The sequence below is a fragment of the Macaca nemestrina genome, chromosome 11, assembly GCF_043159975.1.
Source record: "Macaca nemestrina isolate mMacNem1 chromosome 11, mMacNem.hap1, whole genome shotgun sequence".
Lineage (NCBI taxonomy): Eukaryota > Metazoa > Chordata > Mammalia > Primates > Cercopithecidae > Macaca > Macaca nemestrina.
In genome coordinates this window covers 44,202,367-44,220,564 of record NC_092135.1, presented here as the reverse complement: position 1 = coordinate 44,220,564, position 18,198 = coordinate 44,202,367, and positions in this window count along the sequence as shown.

Sequence of the window (18,198 nt, the reverse complement as noted above, 5' to 3'; positions counted from 1 at the left end):
CAATATGAAACAAAAAGAAAGAGAGGCAAAGAGAGGGAGAACCAGTAAAGGTAATATGTAATTGTAAAATATAATATTATTTGCATGTCCTCTTTTGTTCTCTTAACTACTTTAAAAGCAGCTGTAGAAAGCAATATGTATAGAATTGTATTTTTTGTTTTACAGGATAGATAAATTTTTAATATTTGATAAAATACAACAAAGGGGACTTGGGGGCAAATTTATATTGGAATAAAGAAATAAAGCTATTGGTAAATTGATTTCACAGGAACAGAGGAATAGTAGTAATTGGATACCTCAATACTACATTTCCAATATAGATCCTACAACAAGCAGAAGTTAGACAAGGAAATAAAAGACTTCCACACAAGTCTTAAAAATTAATAAATCTTAATGAACATTTGTAGAACATTTCATCCAATGACAGCAGAATACATATTTTTTTTCAAGGGGATATGAAACCATTCCAGGAAAGACCATATTTCTAGGCTATAAAACAAACAAAGAGGCTTGTTTTTAAAATGATTAAAAGTTACAAGGAGTGCATACTTAAAAGAATTAAAATTATGAAAAGTACAATATTTTTCTATAACGAAAAAATAGAATTCAATCAGTAATGGAAAAAATTTGGAAATTGACAAATGTGTGAAAATTAAGCAACACACTACTAAATAATAATTGAGTCAAAGAAGACATCACAAGAGAAATTAAGGGAGATGAGTAACATTGAAGACACAATGTATAAAAACTTATGAGATGCAACTAAATTGTTGCTTAGAAGGAAATTTATAGCTGTAAATGTCTATATTAAGAAGTAAAGTAAAAAGAAGGTGATGAAGGAACTGACTTTGATACTCTAATCTGTCATTTTAATACAATGAAAAAAAATAAGGCAAAGGAAATGAAGTATTGATATAATGGATCTTTGAAAAGATCCATAAAGTTGGCAAATATTTAGCTAGATGGACCAGAGAGAGAGAGAAAAATATAATTCAAATTACTAAGACTCATATTACTAAAATCAACAATGAGGAAGGAGATATCACTTATGTTAACTTAAAAGGATAGATATGTAGAAAGACAAACCACTGAAACAGGTTCCAGAATAAATAAAGGACCACAATAGGCCTATAACTAGTGAAGACAATGAATTAGTAATGTAAACACTTCACACAAAGAACATCCTAGTTAAAGATACCTTTACTGTTGAATTCTACCCAATATTTAAAGAGTAATTAATATCTTTTATTATTTTATTTGTTTTGCTTTCTTTAGTTTTTTTTTCCTTTTTCCATTGTATTACAATTACAGATTAGATTATTGACTTCAGTTCCTTCATCACCTCCTTTTTACAAGGATGTTGTTTGTTCTATTGACACTTATTTAATATTGTACTAGTGGTTCTAGAATTAGGCAGTAAAATAAAATAAAAATACCCAGATTGAAAAAAGGAAGTAAAAATATTTCTTTGCATATGATGGAAACTTTGTATATAGCAAATCCTCAGGGATCTACTAAAAACTATTAGAGCTAATAAACATGTTTGGCCAAGGTTGCAGAGTACCAGATGAACAAGATGAACATACACAATTTAATTACATAAACTCATAAAGAACAATCCAAAAATGAAATTAAGGGAAGAAGCTGACATAATAGTATCAAAAAGAAAAAAAATAGAAACAATTTTAACCAAATAAGTGCAAAATTTATACTTCTAAAAGTATAAAATATCATTAAGGGAAGTCAAATAGTTAAATAAAATGAAACACATCCCATGTTCATGGATTGGAAGAGTTAATATTGATAAGATGGCAATATACCCCAAATCAATCAAAAGACTCATGCAACTCCTATCAAAATTCCAGCTGTTTTATTTCTTTGCAAAATTGGTGAACTGATCTTAAAATTCATGTGAACATTCAGTGCCTCCAGCAAAGTCAAAATAATCTTGAAAAATAGAAACAATGTTGAAGAATTCACATTTACCAATTTCAAAACTTGCTACAAATTATAATAATAAAAACTGTCTGGTAGTGGCATAAGGATAGACCAGAAAAAAAAAAAAAAAAAAGCAATGGAACTGATAATAGTCCAGAAAATAACCCTTATATTTATAGTCAAATAATTTTCAAAAATGATTTCAAGACAATTCAATGTAACACTGGGGGTAAGGGTGGGGGATAATATTATCAACAAATGATGCTGGGACAACCAGATATTAACATGCAAAAGAATGATGTTGAAATCTTTTGCTGCCATCATGCAAAAATAGCCCCCAATAGATCAGAGACCTAAAAGTAAGGACTGAAACTATAAAATTCTTAGAAGTGAACAGGTGTAGATCTTTCTGACCTTGCATTGGCAATGGTTTCTTCAAAATGAAGCACGTTGTGCTTCAGAAGCACAACGGAAGAGAAAAGAGATAAACTGTTCCTCTGCAACATTAAAAACTCTTGATCACCAAAGGACACTATTAGAAAGTGAAAAGGCAACCCATAAAACAGAGGAAAATATCTGTAAATCATATATCTAATAGATGTCCAGTATCCAGAACATGTAAGTTCAAGAATAAAAAGAAAAAAAATCCAAATGAGCAAAATATCTCAATAGACATTATTTCAAAGAAAATATATAAATGGCCATTAAGCACATGAAGAGTTGTTAAATGTCATTAGTAATTAAGGAAATGCAAATCAAAACCACAATGAAACACTACTTCACACTCACTAGAATGCTTATTACAAAAAACTTAAAAAATGAGTGTTGACAAGGAAAAATTTGAATCCTCATACACTGCTCATGAGAATGTAAAATTGTGTAAATGCTGTGAAAATAATTTGGCAGTTTCTTAAAATGTTAAACATAGATTTGTCTTCTGACCCAAGAGCTCCATCCCTACGTACATGTGCAAGAAAAATGAAAACACATGTTCACACAAAAATTTACATGTTCAAAGAAGTATTTTTCTTAATAGCCAAAAGTAGGAAAACCCAAACATAAATTAATTGATGATTTAAAAACCGGTGATGTATTAATATAATGGAATATTGCTCAACAATAAAAAAGAATGTAGGATTGGTCAAATGCTACAGCATGGGTGAACCTTGAAAATATTTTATAAATGAAAGAAACAAATCCCTCCTAAATAGCACATATTGTGTGGTTCTATTTATATGAAATGCCCATAATTGTCAAATCTGTCATGACAGACTGTCGATTGGTAATTGCCTAGAACTAGGGGAAGATGGATTTGGGAAAAGTAGGAGTGAAGCTAATGAGTCGAAGGTTTCTTTTGGGGATGATGAAAGTGTTCTAAAATTAGTTTGTACTGATGGCTGTCCAAGTCTTTCTGTGACTATACGAAAAACCATTGGATTGTAAAATTTAAGTGGGTAAATCATATGATAGTGAATTTGATCTCAAAGCCATTAAAATTCTCAAATTGAGGAAAATAGTTGTACAACTCTGTAAATTCACTTAGAATTCTTCAACTGTACACTTAGAATGAGTGAATATTATAATATTTAAATTATGACATGTAAAAAATACTCAAAAAAGTTGCTTTAAAAACCATATGTACTGTCAGTGACAGCTCATTTAGTTTGAGATTATTTATTGTGTTTCAAAAAGATTGGTTGAGAATCTTAAAGGAAGAAAATTTTGGCCATAACTGAATACTGGGTTTCTATCCTGAATAAATAAAATCCTGGCTAGCTGTTGGGCTATAATTACCATCACCATCAATATTTACCTATGTTTTCGTGTTTTTCCTTTCTACCCTGGCCATATTTTCTTCCCTTTTTGTGATCATAGTGTTAATTATGTGGGTATCTTCTCCCCATATCTTGAATGAGACTTTTTGCCAAATCTTATCCATACTGAATTATTTTGTTGTAGAGAAACACAGTTGGCTTTCATTTTACCTTCTCTTTCATTTGTGACAAAAGTCTTCATTTCCTATAGATATAGTGTTTAGTCTTAAGCATTTGACTATTAACAGTAATAGTGACAGTGACAATAAATAATGGCTGACATTTATTAAATGCTTAGTATGGGCCAGTCACTTTCTATGTGCTACAAATGCATTAATCATCCAGAAAGGATAATAGTATCTTTACATGAGCAAAAGATACTCTCTACTTTTCCACACCTGTTTAATTTGGAAGTACAAATTTCATTGTTTTCACTGTATTTAAATGTGCTACTCATTTCTATCCCATCATGAATCCTCCCAAGTAAACAAACTCCACACTAGTTCAGTCGCTAACTGAACCTTGATATTTCTTTGTCATCAGAATCATGCATAAATATCTTTGGTTGACATGGGTGTATGTGTTTAAGGGGTCAACATGTTATGATACATCATTTTCTTTCCATAATTGAAGGATAAAGACCAAGAACGAAGGTTCACCCACTTTTATGCCCTAACCTATTTAAGTTCAAAACTTTTCCTTCATCTTCTCTTTATTTTTCACCGAGTTTGCATATCTCAATCAGCATGTTTTAACTTTGAATTTTTCCTCATTGAATAGTTGAGGGTCCTTGCATATCTGTTCTGAAATCATCCTCTGCTCAGTAAGTCCAATCCTCTAGTCACCTGTCTATATATTTGTTTCAACAGTGACTGCTTGCAGTTTTTCTCTAATAGCCTTGAACCCCACTCTGTCCATATGCTGGCTGCTAGCCATCAAAAACATAGCTAGAGGTGGGGGAAGACTGAGCTGCCATGTTAAATCGCCTCTTTCCCTCCCTCTGGGAAAGAACCTTAACCTCAAGCACTTTCAGTCAATCACAATCCAAGAGAGAACCTTGAAAACGTTCTGCAACACTGATTGGTTCCATAAAATATGCTGGCTGGATGCAGAAGTTGGGTTTCTTTTAGCTTATTTCATAATAAAGGGCAATGCATGTGCTGTATTCATAGTAATTCAAATCTGACACAAATAATACAGCAAATAATTACATTGACCTTTAACTCACCTCAAATTTAAACAAAGGTTAAGCTGCCCTTTACTAAAGTAAAATTTTCTGTAGTCAAATAAATGCAGACACCTTTGGAGAGTAGAATGCATTGCCAAACTAAAAGAATCTGAAAGTGGTTACAACAGAATAATTTCAAAACATAAAGAATGCAGGACTCTTCAGCATAAACAACATCCAGACATGCTGGCATCTGCCATTATTCATTTACCTTACAATATTTCCAGTGGGCTTCCCCATATGTTTGCTGGGAACTGTTGCTTGAAATTTCTGTCCAGAAGGGCAGATTTCAAAAAGAAATATTAAAAGTAAGAGAATTTAGATCTCCTATCCGTACCCCGATTCAGTAAACAATTTGTATTTTATTCCATAAAGCTTAAAAAAGCCTTAAATGTCTAAGTGATTACCATACATACTCTACGTCTTAAAAAATAAACCCAGAAGACAATGCTAACTGAGCAAAGAAAGCAGCTGATAAGGTTATGTAGTTCTTACACCAAGGTTTAGCTGTTGGTTAGATAAGGACCAGGTGTGTTTTTGCACATTTAATTTGTTTAGTCTACATCTATTTCAAATAGCACAGAAAGAAAGAAAGAAAGAAAGAGAAAGAAAGAAAGAAAGAAAGAAGGAAGGAAGGAAGGAAGGAAGGAAGGAAGGAAGGAAAGAAAGAAAGAAAGAAAGAAAGAAGGAAACCCATGGGTAGACTATGTTATGTGTACCTAGTCTTTAATTGTAAAAGTTTATTTAAAAAAATAATTACTCTCTTTCTGGGGTCCCAACGCTAATGATATGTTGACTGTGAAAAACAAGTCATCAGCTTGTTACTGCAATTGGTATTGCCTCCAAATTCTCCCTTCATTAAAATAAGTCCACCTGATTTAATTAGAAGTATTCAGCATGCCTATAATATTTTTGGTCACAATTTAAATTACATGTCTCAAATAGGGATTAAATTTACATTTAGTAAGACAATAATTGTATGTTAAAAGGAAAACTAAGTTTATTTCTTATTGTTTCTTTCACAGCAGCTTTGCCAACTCTGTTATTAAGACCCAAGATGTTCTTAGAGACTTAAATTAATGGGTTTATTTTTAACCATTAAAAAAATAAATGCAAACCCCAGGTCAGTAAACCCTCCTCCATGTCTCTTCTAACTCTCTGAATCAGCGTGTTTTTTTTTTTTTTTTTTTTTTTTTTTCTATTCCTCAACCCGTTTTTGAAACTATGGGAGCAACAGCACTGAGATATCAACTTCCTCACCAACAGGGTGCAAATTTAGGATCTGAGGCTGATCTATTAACAGACACAGGGAGTAGCTGTTTGTTATCTCAATGACTTTAGTTCTTCCTGGGTTCTTCCTGTATACTGAAATAGCTGGCATTGCCCTTGACAGAAATAAATTATTTTGAAATTGGAGTGAAAATGAATTACTAGCAAAAGCAAATTAGCTGTGGAAGTATATTGCTCTCCTTTCTGTTGCTTGAATTTCTTCACATTCTGCACTCTTTTACTTCCCACACTTGGCAAAGAATCTTCTTCCTCTATACTTTAAAGGTCATATAATCTCCTGCAGTTCCTATCTCTTTGAATCTCCCTCTTCTAATCCCTTCTTTTGATGAAGGAGAAATTACTCATTGTCCTCCTGATGTTTATGAGAACGTTCCTCCTCTTTGGGGCCATTCTTCTTCTTGGAAACTTTTTCTAGGGGAAGTTATATACTGCTGTAAGGGATAGCCAGAAACAATTTATAAGGAATGCAAATCTAAGTCAAGAGATACAAAATTTTATAACTTAAATGTGTCCTGTCCTTTACTCAACTATGATGCTTCTATGTCACCTTGTGGATTTAGGGAAAGATACTGCTGCGAAGTGTAGACCCCTTACTCTCTCTAAATTAAAGCACACCAGCTCATCAGAGGTAATGTTTCTTCCTGTCTAGACACACCTGCCTGTGAGATCCTCTGCATCTTATTAAAAGCAGAACTCATAACCAAGTTTAGAGTGCAAGCCATGTTGACTCCTCAAAGTGGGAGGTTTAGGACTGAATTTGTGTCTTTAGAACTGTCTTTTAATTTTCTTCTCAACATTTATGAACTTTTTTAAACATTGAATTTAATAATCTGTCTGGTCTTCTAATATTTGTTTGCTTTTCTTTTCTGATTCCTTTGCCCCTCCTTGAATTTCAATATGTATGAAAGAGAAACTGGCATTTGTAGATAACCACAGAAGTATCTCTGATGCTCTTTTGCTAAATCTGTTTTCTGTGTCTTAGGATGTGGAGTTAAAATATAATTGAATTCTATATTTTAAGTGTCTTGTCTTTCTAATCAAGAGTGTTTTATTTCATTAGCAGAGTTGCCACTGTAGAGGTAAGAGGTAAAAATGGGAAGACTAGATATAATAAAGCAATAGATAGAATACATCAGTATTATCTTGGAAAACCATAGTTGTTTGGCTAAACAGCTGTAATACTCTGAGAAATTGATGCAATGTTTCCTGAAGAGGAGTTAGGTCTAACACACTGGGCAAAGTGAGAGGATTTTCAAAGAAGTAATGGGATTCGTCATGAAATTATGGGCAAAGAGAGGTTGTTTAGCCATAGAGAAGGAATAGAAGAATTAATAAGAAAAAAATAATACCCAAAGACTAAAGATGTAGGAAGAGAGCTAACTATGATCGGTGAGTCTGATTAAAGTAGCCAGCATATCTGAGTAACGAGGCACCAGTGAATAAATGTTGACAAGCATTCTGAGTTCCATAAGTATTGCACAAGTTCCAGGATAAGTGTGGCTGCCACATATGCCATATAACTTAGAGTCATAAAGGATAGAGTAGGGAAACCAGAATAGAAAATATCAATTTTCTTGGAGCCATGTATATGCCAGAGGGATGATAGCTAATTGGAGTGAATAGAATTCTGACATGTGGGCAGTAGGAGTGAGTTATATGGAGGCAAGGGAAATAATAAAAGGGAGCCACCAGAATTGTTTAATGGAGTGATGTGAACCTAATTAAGAATGAGATGGATGCTACCAAGAAGGAGTATCAATAAGCCCCTTATCTTTCTCAAAAGACACCTGCAAACTTCTAATCATCATTTAATATAAGTTTCTGAGTATCCCATATATACTCTTGGGAGCTTTTTCCTGTCCCTCTAAGATAGAAATAATCATGCTCTTCTCTCTGTTACCTCTGTGCTTTGAATACATTTTAAAGGTGACCTAGCATACCATCTTATAATTATTTGAGAACCTATTTGTTTCTTTTACTAGAAGGGAAGCTCATTAAAAGCTGGTTACTTTTTTTCTTCTTTACTTCTCCTTGTAAATTACCAAGCACTTAACACCATACTTGACTTTTTGTAGGTGTTAAATGAATATTAAATGGAATTTAATTTTGACAACTGTCCTGGTTTTAATTAAAGTTCTGGCCACAAAGTTTACTGATAGTAGGGATGGGTGAATCCACGGTGGGGGCAGGAGAAGTTTCCCTTTTTAGGTATCTGTTTGGGCAGGAAGGAGAAAACAATATTATTTGACAAAGGCTCCTGAAAATAGTGTATAAATATTGTGTTTCTAGTTTAGGCGGTGATTTCACTGATCTCAGTTACTAGAGGTAAGACTACCAGACCATTCATAGGGGAGAAAAGTTATTCTATTGCTGAAAAATGGACCTTTAGCATAAGTCATTGTATGACCTTAGTGCTTTGCAAAGCTATATTTCTCCTGATTACCTAGTGTGTTTTACCTCACACATGATGTAAATAAATCTTATAACAGATTGTTTTTCACTTTTGCTTTGGCTGCTATGAAGCTCAATGAAGTGGTATCATCTCACCTTAGATAACTTTACCGCACTTTATATCTTTTATTTCTTTATATTACCTCTCCCCAGGACTCTACTTATGATTATAATCCTTTTTCCCTTCACCTCAATACTCTATTATATTACCGTATGATTTTTTTAAAATAAGCTATCTCAAATACATCTGGGAACAAGGCAGGATATAAAGTAATTAATAAGTAAAATAAATCCAGGCACGTTAGCTCTGCATACTACCTGCCTGCCAATACCACATAATACAAACCACATTGCACTGTTTAGAATGAATGAAAGCAAAGGTCTGGAGTTGGTGGCTAACAGGCAGAATCCTGCCCACTGACATGTTTTGTTTGGCCCACACAAAGTGTTTAAAGTATGAATTACTTGCCAACCTTTAAGAATCAGAAAATTTTACACAAAATCCTGGTTTTTCTTAAAGAAGCCTCCATTCCATGATAGCAACACTTTGAGCAGTAGCTGCTCTTTCCAAATTCATTCAGTCCATGACACTTGATTTGATTTCTGCTGTATTTCACTTGGCTCCATTGCATTCATTTATATGACCTGCTAGACACTCTAAGGATTTGGCTTGGGGCTCCTGCATTAATGAGATGACCAATAGACATTAACTTACTTACAATTATTTTAATCACAATTAACTTATTTGCAGTCAATTTAATTACAAACATTTGCTGGATTTGTTTTCTATTAGTAGAATAATGAAATACTTTTTTGTTGCTGCTTTTGCTTCTTCTTTCTAGTATAAATGAACTAGCTGAAATTTTATAGTGTAAACCAGAAAAATAATACTTACATCCATATATTGTAATTTCATGTATCTGGGAATTAATAGTTTAGCCGTCTCAACCCTTCAAATCCCAATTCTGAATCTGGAAATAAAGCCTTACAATAGCTATCAGAAACCTGTCTTAGAATCTTTTGACCTCAGTGATGGTTCTAGTAACTCTTACTTAACATAGTATTCTAACAAGCTTGATTATCTTTTCATCAGCCCAGAGCAGAGTAGATATATTGTTAAATGCAACACAATTGTAAATGACAGGGTAACAAAACACATTTTATGTTTGAAGACTTCTAGGCCAAAAAAAAAAAAAAAAAAAAAGCTAAAAGTTTAAAATTACTGCTTGACGAAATTAAGCATTTTCATAAAGGTTCGATTACTTTGTATCTTTTATGTAAGAAAGTGGTGAGCCTACTACCATGTTTCCCAACACCGGTAGTGTGCAGGAGCTAGTCATACTGGTTCATGACAGCCCGTGTTGTGTATCTTTTCCAAACTCTGCACTCAATGACATTATGTTTCTGTTTTTGTTTATTTCCAGAGAGCCAGTTGTTAAATATTTACTAACACATCACTGCATCGCTTCCAGCCAAAGCCTGCTACGCTTTTTCTCCATGGCTTTGTACCTTAGCATGCGCTGTTGTCTGTGTCTCCACCCTGAATCACTGCCTTCCACTTCCTCCATTTGGAGAACTCTTACTTTTCCATTAAAGCCCTTTTTGTATGTAAGCTCCTCTGTGAATTCGTCTCCAATTTTAGGCAGGAATAATTGTCAATTATTTATACCAAAATCCTTCCCATTATTTGGGACTTATCTTTTTATACTTTGCCTCTTCTTCTATAGAGTGATTTATTTCCAGGAGGACGAGAACACAACATTTTCCTTCTCCTGATTATATATCCTTTCATCCAGAGCCATGGTGGCTATCCACTCTGGATGGAATGTAAAGTGCTGCTGAGCCTAAATCCAGTTGGTTTCCTGGTAAATGAATGAAGTGGACAATTTTTCATTCTTGACTCTGTACTAACATTTAATGAAAGGCAATGAAAACGCAAAGGCATCAGACAGGAACATAAAGGAACAGGTTCTCCCATCTGTCAGAGGGAAAAGACACTTTTATTAAAGACTGAAAGTGTATTATCTTTCCCTGTCTTCATAAGGGCAACCTGGCACGATCTGGGCAAGTGTATGAAAATGTCTAATACATGAGAGGTATTTTAAGAAAAAAAATGGTTAGATAAGTTGATCCATAGCAGCACTGAATGCTTATTCATGTTCTCTTACTTTTGCATAGAAATTTCTAAAAATATAGCAACCTCAACTTTCTGTGCACTCCATACAAATTGTGTGTGACAGGTCAGTTATTTAATATTAACTAATACTCACCATGTCTTACAATCCATTTCATTTAAGTCCTCCAATGTCAGTAACTAAAAACTAAATTTGCATCCAAATAATTTTTTTTCCCCAAAAGTTAAATGTGATTCTGGCAAAAACATAGCTCTTATATTATTTGGTGCTTTTATGATTAAATAATTATGCTCAAGGAGCTTCATTGCTTGTTATAAGCTTTGGATGTGAGGAAAATTCCACAGCAAAGACTGCATCAGTTTGTGAACATTTCTGTGTCATCGCCAAGTTGGCTTTTTCTTTGAATGTTCTTTGATTCTCCCTCCAAAGAAAGAAAGTCCATTGAGTAGCATCAAAGTGTGGATGTTGTCCATAGCAATCTGGATGGGAATCAGTAGCAGGGGGCTTGCCTCACTGTCTATGGTTCAAGGGAGGATGTCACTCTTCAGAGACAGTGTGAGCAATAGGGAAGCAGGGGAAGTTTCTGAATGACCTCACAGCATGAGACGAGCGGTCAGTACGGTAATAATGGTTTACATTGGCAGGACTCCACTTCTGGGGTGGTCTGCAGTGACATTGTCAAGAATCTCTTTCATAGTACTGTGAATACTACAGGGACACATTGGTTGAAAGGTGAAAAGTTGGAAACACTGCTGTTTTTCATGACTGGGGATAAGGAGAGTCCATTTAGGAGCTTATAAGAAGCTGTTTTCGAAAGAAAACAAAACGGCACCACAATTTTTCATGAGTTCTCAAATGCAGTGTGGTGCAGTCTCTCTTGATTAACAAACTGCTCTCTCTGTCCTCTTGGAAATGTGGCTTCCTTTCGGTAGCGTAGTTTTTGCTAGGAAACCTCAATTTGCTGAGGTTGAGAGGTTAATGGCTTAGGCTACAGGTAGCATCAATTATCTAAACTGGAGAACAGATAGTATAAAACAACTAACATGCATTTTATGAAGTCTCTATTGATTAAGGTTTGTGTTTTGTCTATGTATAGAATAGAAGATTTGTTTTATATAATGTAACTACCAGTGAAAACCTGGTATATTACTCATACTCTTCCTTTTAAGTCATTTAACGTGTCAACAACCTCGTGATCTAGATTTAATAACTTATTTGTTGCAAGTGTATATTTTACTGTTTTACATATATTTGATTTAGAGAAAATATAGGAATAATTGAGAAGTTGAACAAGCATGATCTAGAGCAATTTAAAACTACTAGAGCACTTCACATTTTAGGAGTAATTTATATTCAATGTGATGTCAGTTCTACCAAGTCTTGAAAAAGAAAGATCTAAAATTATCTGCCTCTTACATCCATAAGCACATCTTTCCAAATATGATTGACTGAGATTTTACTAGTGCAAAATTTAATGGTATGGGATAGTTAAAAGTAATATAGAGGATGAGCAGGGTGGCTCATGCCTGTAATCCCAGCACTTTGGGAGACCAAGGTGGGCAGATCACTTGAGGTCAGGAGTTTGAGACCAGCCTGGCCAACATGATGAAACCCCATCTCTACTAAAAAAAAATAATAATAATACAAAAATTAGCTGGGCATAGTGGTGGGCACCTTTAGTCCCAGCTACTCTGGAGGCTGAGGCAGGAAAATTGCTTGAACTGGGAGGTGGAGGCCACAGTGAGCTGAGATAATGCCACTGTACTGCAGTCTGGGTGACAGGGCCAGACTCTGTCACAAAAATAAATAAATAAATGTAATATCTAACAGTATCACAAATAAAATCTTTATTTTATGTTAGCATCATATTTAAGGCATTAATGAATATGTGGTTCATTATTTAATTTTTTTACTTTTGCATTTCATCTGAAGTTAGATTTTAATTCATAAATCCATTTGGCTTTATAGAAAATTTCATTTTAATTAAAATTTGTATTTTTGCAATTATGAAATAATATGGTTAGGTTAAATAGTTTGAAAAATAATGAAAAATAATAAGATACACATATACATCTTCTGTAATATTTTATTGTTCTATGTTTTCAGGCTTATGGCAATGAGTTTTAATTTTTCTACCCATAAATATGTATTTTTATTACAAAATAGATACTTAAGCAAACAGTTCAAATATTATAGTAACTTATGCTAAAAATAAATATTTCTCAACATTTGATTCATAGAATTAATAAATTTCAATAGCTTGTATAGTTTGCAGGTTTTTCTTAAGAATTAAAAACATATAATGAGATTTAAAATGTAATAGCAAGTTATATTTAAGTATTTTTAAAGAAATGGCTTTATTTTATGCATACTCTTTTGAAATTTTTTTTCCTCAAAGACAAATAAAAATATAGACTTCTAGTGAGCATATTTTATGTATATTTTTGATATATAGAATTATGGTTAGTTATTTTGTATACATTTTTATCATAATAAATATAATAATTTCTCATCATTATATAGTATTTTAGAATCTTTAAAAAACTTTATAACAGACCATTGTACTATTTAGAAATAAACATTTCCATAATTTTGATGTCAGTGTAATCAATGCTTTGTCCTGTAAGGAAGGAATAAATATCTGTGTCTTTTCCTGTGTTGTTGTTCTTCATGTTGAATCTTTTTAGTGGGAAATATTTAACCAAAAAGTATACAAATTTTCAGGTTCATGTTTTCTATTGAATAATTACACAATGCAATCCATGTTTATACCTACAGTTAAAGAGAGTACTTGTTACCCTGAAATTTCCTACTTCAATGGTCTCACTGACAAGCTCAGTTTTTATATTTTGTGCTAAATGATAGAAAAAATATTCTTACTAGCATTCTCATATTATTGAGTGATTTAGTACGGAAAAAAAGCATGGCAGCTAGAAAAATGAATGGAGAGATATTATTCCCACGTTAGTACTTCAGTTACTGACAATTTAATTATGTAAAGTTAGAATCATAACAATTATGTGAAGAAATTTAGAATGTTTGTTAAAATAATTGCTACAGTGTAAAAAACATGAATGGCAGCATTACAACTAACACTATGTCAAAATGTAACCAGAGGTGGCTCTTGGGAGGTAATGTTCTGAAAGGAAAACCTACGAAGGATGCTGTGAAATGTATTCTCTAATGATCTGGAAGTTGACTCAGATAATGTCTCTGATTTAGTGAGGTACTCCATGGGGTTGCCTCAGGTAGATGTAGAACTGAGGAAGGGGGAATCTTTATCCTCATTGTCATGTCAAAATGATCTGAATATTGCTGATGGCAGAAAAATTTCATGATCTTTAAATTGCCATGATATTAAAGATAAAAAATATCAGTGATAAATGGAACAGAATATGAATCTAAGGCCAAACATATAAATAAGAATTCCTGGTAGTGCATGGATTTTTGGGAAAAGAAAGTTCTCACTTTCACTAAGTATTGCTGTGCATTTCTTTTGGATGTAGATTTTATAGTAGACTGAACCCATAAGTTCTGATCGATTTTGTAGATACTACATGAGGACATGCTACATGGCAAACTCCTGGAAGACATGGATGATTCATCATTATTTGCCATCACACATACAGTTGGCATTCACAACATGCTTGTTTAAAACAAGTAAATGAGTGTATGGACTAAAAGAACAAATGAATACTGTTAGCTAAGGCCAGACCTAGAGTGTGGAGTTGTTCTGAGGTTTCTCTATTGGTCTAATACCTTCTGGAAGTTCCTGACCAAATCATCTGATCAGTATATTAAAAACTAAGCAATTTGCATGAGGCATTGTCCAATTATATAACTTTCCTTTACAATAACTGAATACTGCCGTGAGGTAGTCATTGGGTCAGCCTTAGTCAAACTTATAAAGAAGAAATCAAGGTTTACTTTTGTACTTCCTGTACTGCATCCTATTGCTCTGCTTCCCACGTTTTGAATTTTGGTGTCCAGTCTCCTCATGCTGCCTCCCTCCCATCAAAACTTGCTCTGAAGAAAGAATCTGGAAATTTCATTTACATAAAGGTGTAAATGACTGATATGACTAAAGTTCTGCCCCTCATGCAGCCATTTTTTACATTAACAGATAAAAATGTCATCTACTCCTTTCTTGTTTGTCTTTTGCCAGAAAAATAAGATCTTATGTAAAAATATAGGTATCTATGCCTCAGAAGTGAAGATCTGCTGGGGTTCAGAGATTCCACTGATGTAACTGACCTTTTGTCTGACCGCTCTGGGTTTGGACCTGGTCTTAGATCTTATATCTCTCTCAGGTGCAGTGGGGAGATTAACTCTGCCCCATGCTACTTTGGTCATGCACTCCATCCTCTTTGGACTTTCTCAAGTTTTGTCACTCCAAAAAAGCATGACAATTTCCCTGATTTTATTTTCACTTCCATGAGATTTCATGGAGGGCTGGTACTCTACATTTTATTATCAATATTAATGTTATCTAAAAATGAATTTTTATGTGAGTATAAAGCAGACTTAAGGTGAAGGCTTACTATGAGTTTCTAGACTTTGTTGGTATAAAATTTGCTGTTTTGAAGGAAGTATCTGAGATGTACAGGTGTAAGAACCTTTTGAAATCATGGAACTTTTGGAGTGATCTTAGAAATTATCTTGTCATTATTATTATTATTTATTCTAAAGATGATCAGCACTATAAATCAACAAAACATTGAAGCACAAGGACTGTATCAGATACTAAGTGTAAGAACAGAAATGTTGAGTGATTCTTCTGGCTATGCTTAAATATGTTATGGTGGAGGAGTTACAACTTTTATGAAATAACTAGTGAAAATAACTCCATCCTATTTATAAATGTTGGCTGAATTAATGACTTTTTTTCTATTTTTTGCTTTCCTCTTAAATATAAAACATACTGAGAAACACATAGAAGACAATCATTATTAAGAGTTTTATCAAGCCCAATATATATTTTCCAGATTTTATAATCAAAGGTGAAATATACCTGTAATCCTTCAATAGAATTACATTGTTAGATTCACAGACTGTCATGTGTTAACATGATCAATGTGCTTGTATTGCTAGTTTTTCTTTTCTTTCATTGATTCTGTAAGTATAGAGATTATAGAATAGTATTTGTTCTGTCATGCTAGTGCATTTATCTTATAAAATACATAAATTTAAAGAGAAGACTTTATGCATCATCCAGAAAACAAAGATGCCAAGACAAATATAACTCAGCTGGCTGCTGCTGAGCTTGGACTTCCTGTTTTGTTCCGTGTACATCAAAGACAATCCATATCACTACTGTTTTCTAGGTGATTAGTGAGTTTTCCACAACAATGTTCTTTTCCTTCATTGAGGTACTATCTCAAATATTTCTCCTTCAGAAATGTCTGTGATATATATATATATATATATATATATATAAATACCAAATATAGTATATATATATTATATATATATAGTTGCTTGATATCTTGATATTTGTTAATGCAAATTGTGATACAATTAGCACTTTCTGGACACTAAAAGACAATCTAATTCTAAAAAAAAAAAAAAGAAAGAAAGAAAGAAAAGAGAAGAAAAAGAGAAAGAAAGAATTGATTGAGTTGTCCTCTTTAGTTTGTATGACAACATTCCATGAGTCTCTGGTCCCCAAGCAAGGTAAACTGAAATAAGGATTAACTGACTATTGCAAAGGCTAATTTACAGAAACCGCATGAGTAGTTCCTGAGCACAGCCCAGATAACAAAAATATTATCCACATTGTTTACAGTGGAGTTAGTCAGTTTATTAGTTGGAGTGTTTCATTATGTATAAAATATGCCAATGATAGTCTCCTAGTCAAAATAAACAGGCATAAAGTGTTCCGCATATACAATTTGTGGGGAATAGTTACTTTGCTATTTATTTAATAATTGACCATAAATGGAGTCAAAGTGCAAAGGGAAAAACTAAAAAAGCAGCCCACTAAGGGCTTTTTGAAAGATTGATAAATAATGTGGAATCTCAATTAGGCTGTAGAAGGAATGCAGATATTAAAAATTTGGTCAAGAATCTAATTAGCTGGAGGTAATTAAACAGTCTCACACGGGGTCATTAATCTTTTCCATAGACCTTTGATGTTTTGCACACTGTCTTCTAGTCATTAATAAAATTCATAACACTCCACTTTGTGCTGTTTTATCATCATGTTTTTTCTCTGCAAGAGCATAGAGCAAGTGTCATTGTATCACAAGGGCCTTACTTTAGTTAATTTCTTTTCCTTCCCCCCATGCTTGTTAGGATTAACCATTTAACGATCCAAATGAAAAGCAAAAGAGACATTTAAATTTGTCCTTAACTTTAGTAAATAATACAATTTTACAACTTTGTCACCCTTTTTTTAAAAAATGAGGTCTGTACTGTTACCATGAAAATGTTTCTGGAAAATGTTTCTGGAAACAGTGGAACTACATTTAGTTATCTGAAGATTTACACAGTGACATATTAAAGTTGTAATTTCTCAAAGAGAAGAATAATTATTTAATTTAGGAAAAGAGGCTAAATGGAAATTATTGAACACAAACTGTACATTGAGCAACAAAGGAGCAGAATGCCATTGCAACCGTGCATTATTTTGATAAGTTTCAAAGTAACGCCATACTCAGAACTGGCTGGGTTATAAAAGGCAAAGAAAATGCAAAGACTGCATTTAGAAAATATGATTTCTGTGATTGAGAGAAAGTATTTTATTCATTTTCATAAATGCAATGTTTGTGTATGTATTATTTTATTTTAGCCTTTTAACCAAATACATTTCTGAAAAAAATGAAACCTGTTGTTTCACAGAATTGATTGTATTTGTAATAGAGACTGCTACTCCAAAAGCCATTCTACCTGTCCCCTGGTAGACTATATTGAATTAGCAGAGATTGCTAAAAAAGATCCAGTAGTTCTGAACATTTGACTTCAGGAATAATGCTCTCACAATGATGGCATAAGAAAATATATAGGAAATGGGTTATTCATCCGAAAACACCTGAAAGACTTCAAAAGCATTCATTAAAGAAATACACAGAAAAGACTTCTGCAGAATATAAAACACAGAGAATGTTATTTTATATTGATTGTTTGTTTCTGAAAGAATTGTTAAACCAAGCAAAAAAGTAAACTCATAAGCACATTTAATTAAATGAATCTTACTGAAAAAAAAATCACTTGCTTTTTGAATTTTTTGGGACTGTTAGATACTATCATCTTAGGTTCTGATATGGTATTTTATGTGGGTAAAATCACAGCATTTTTTTTTTCACTTCATTTTATCTTCCAAATAATTAGCATTACTCTTTTA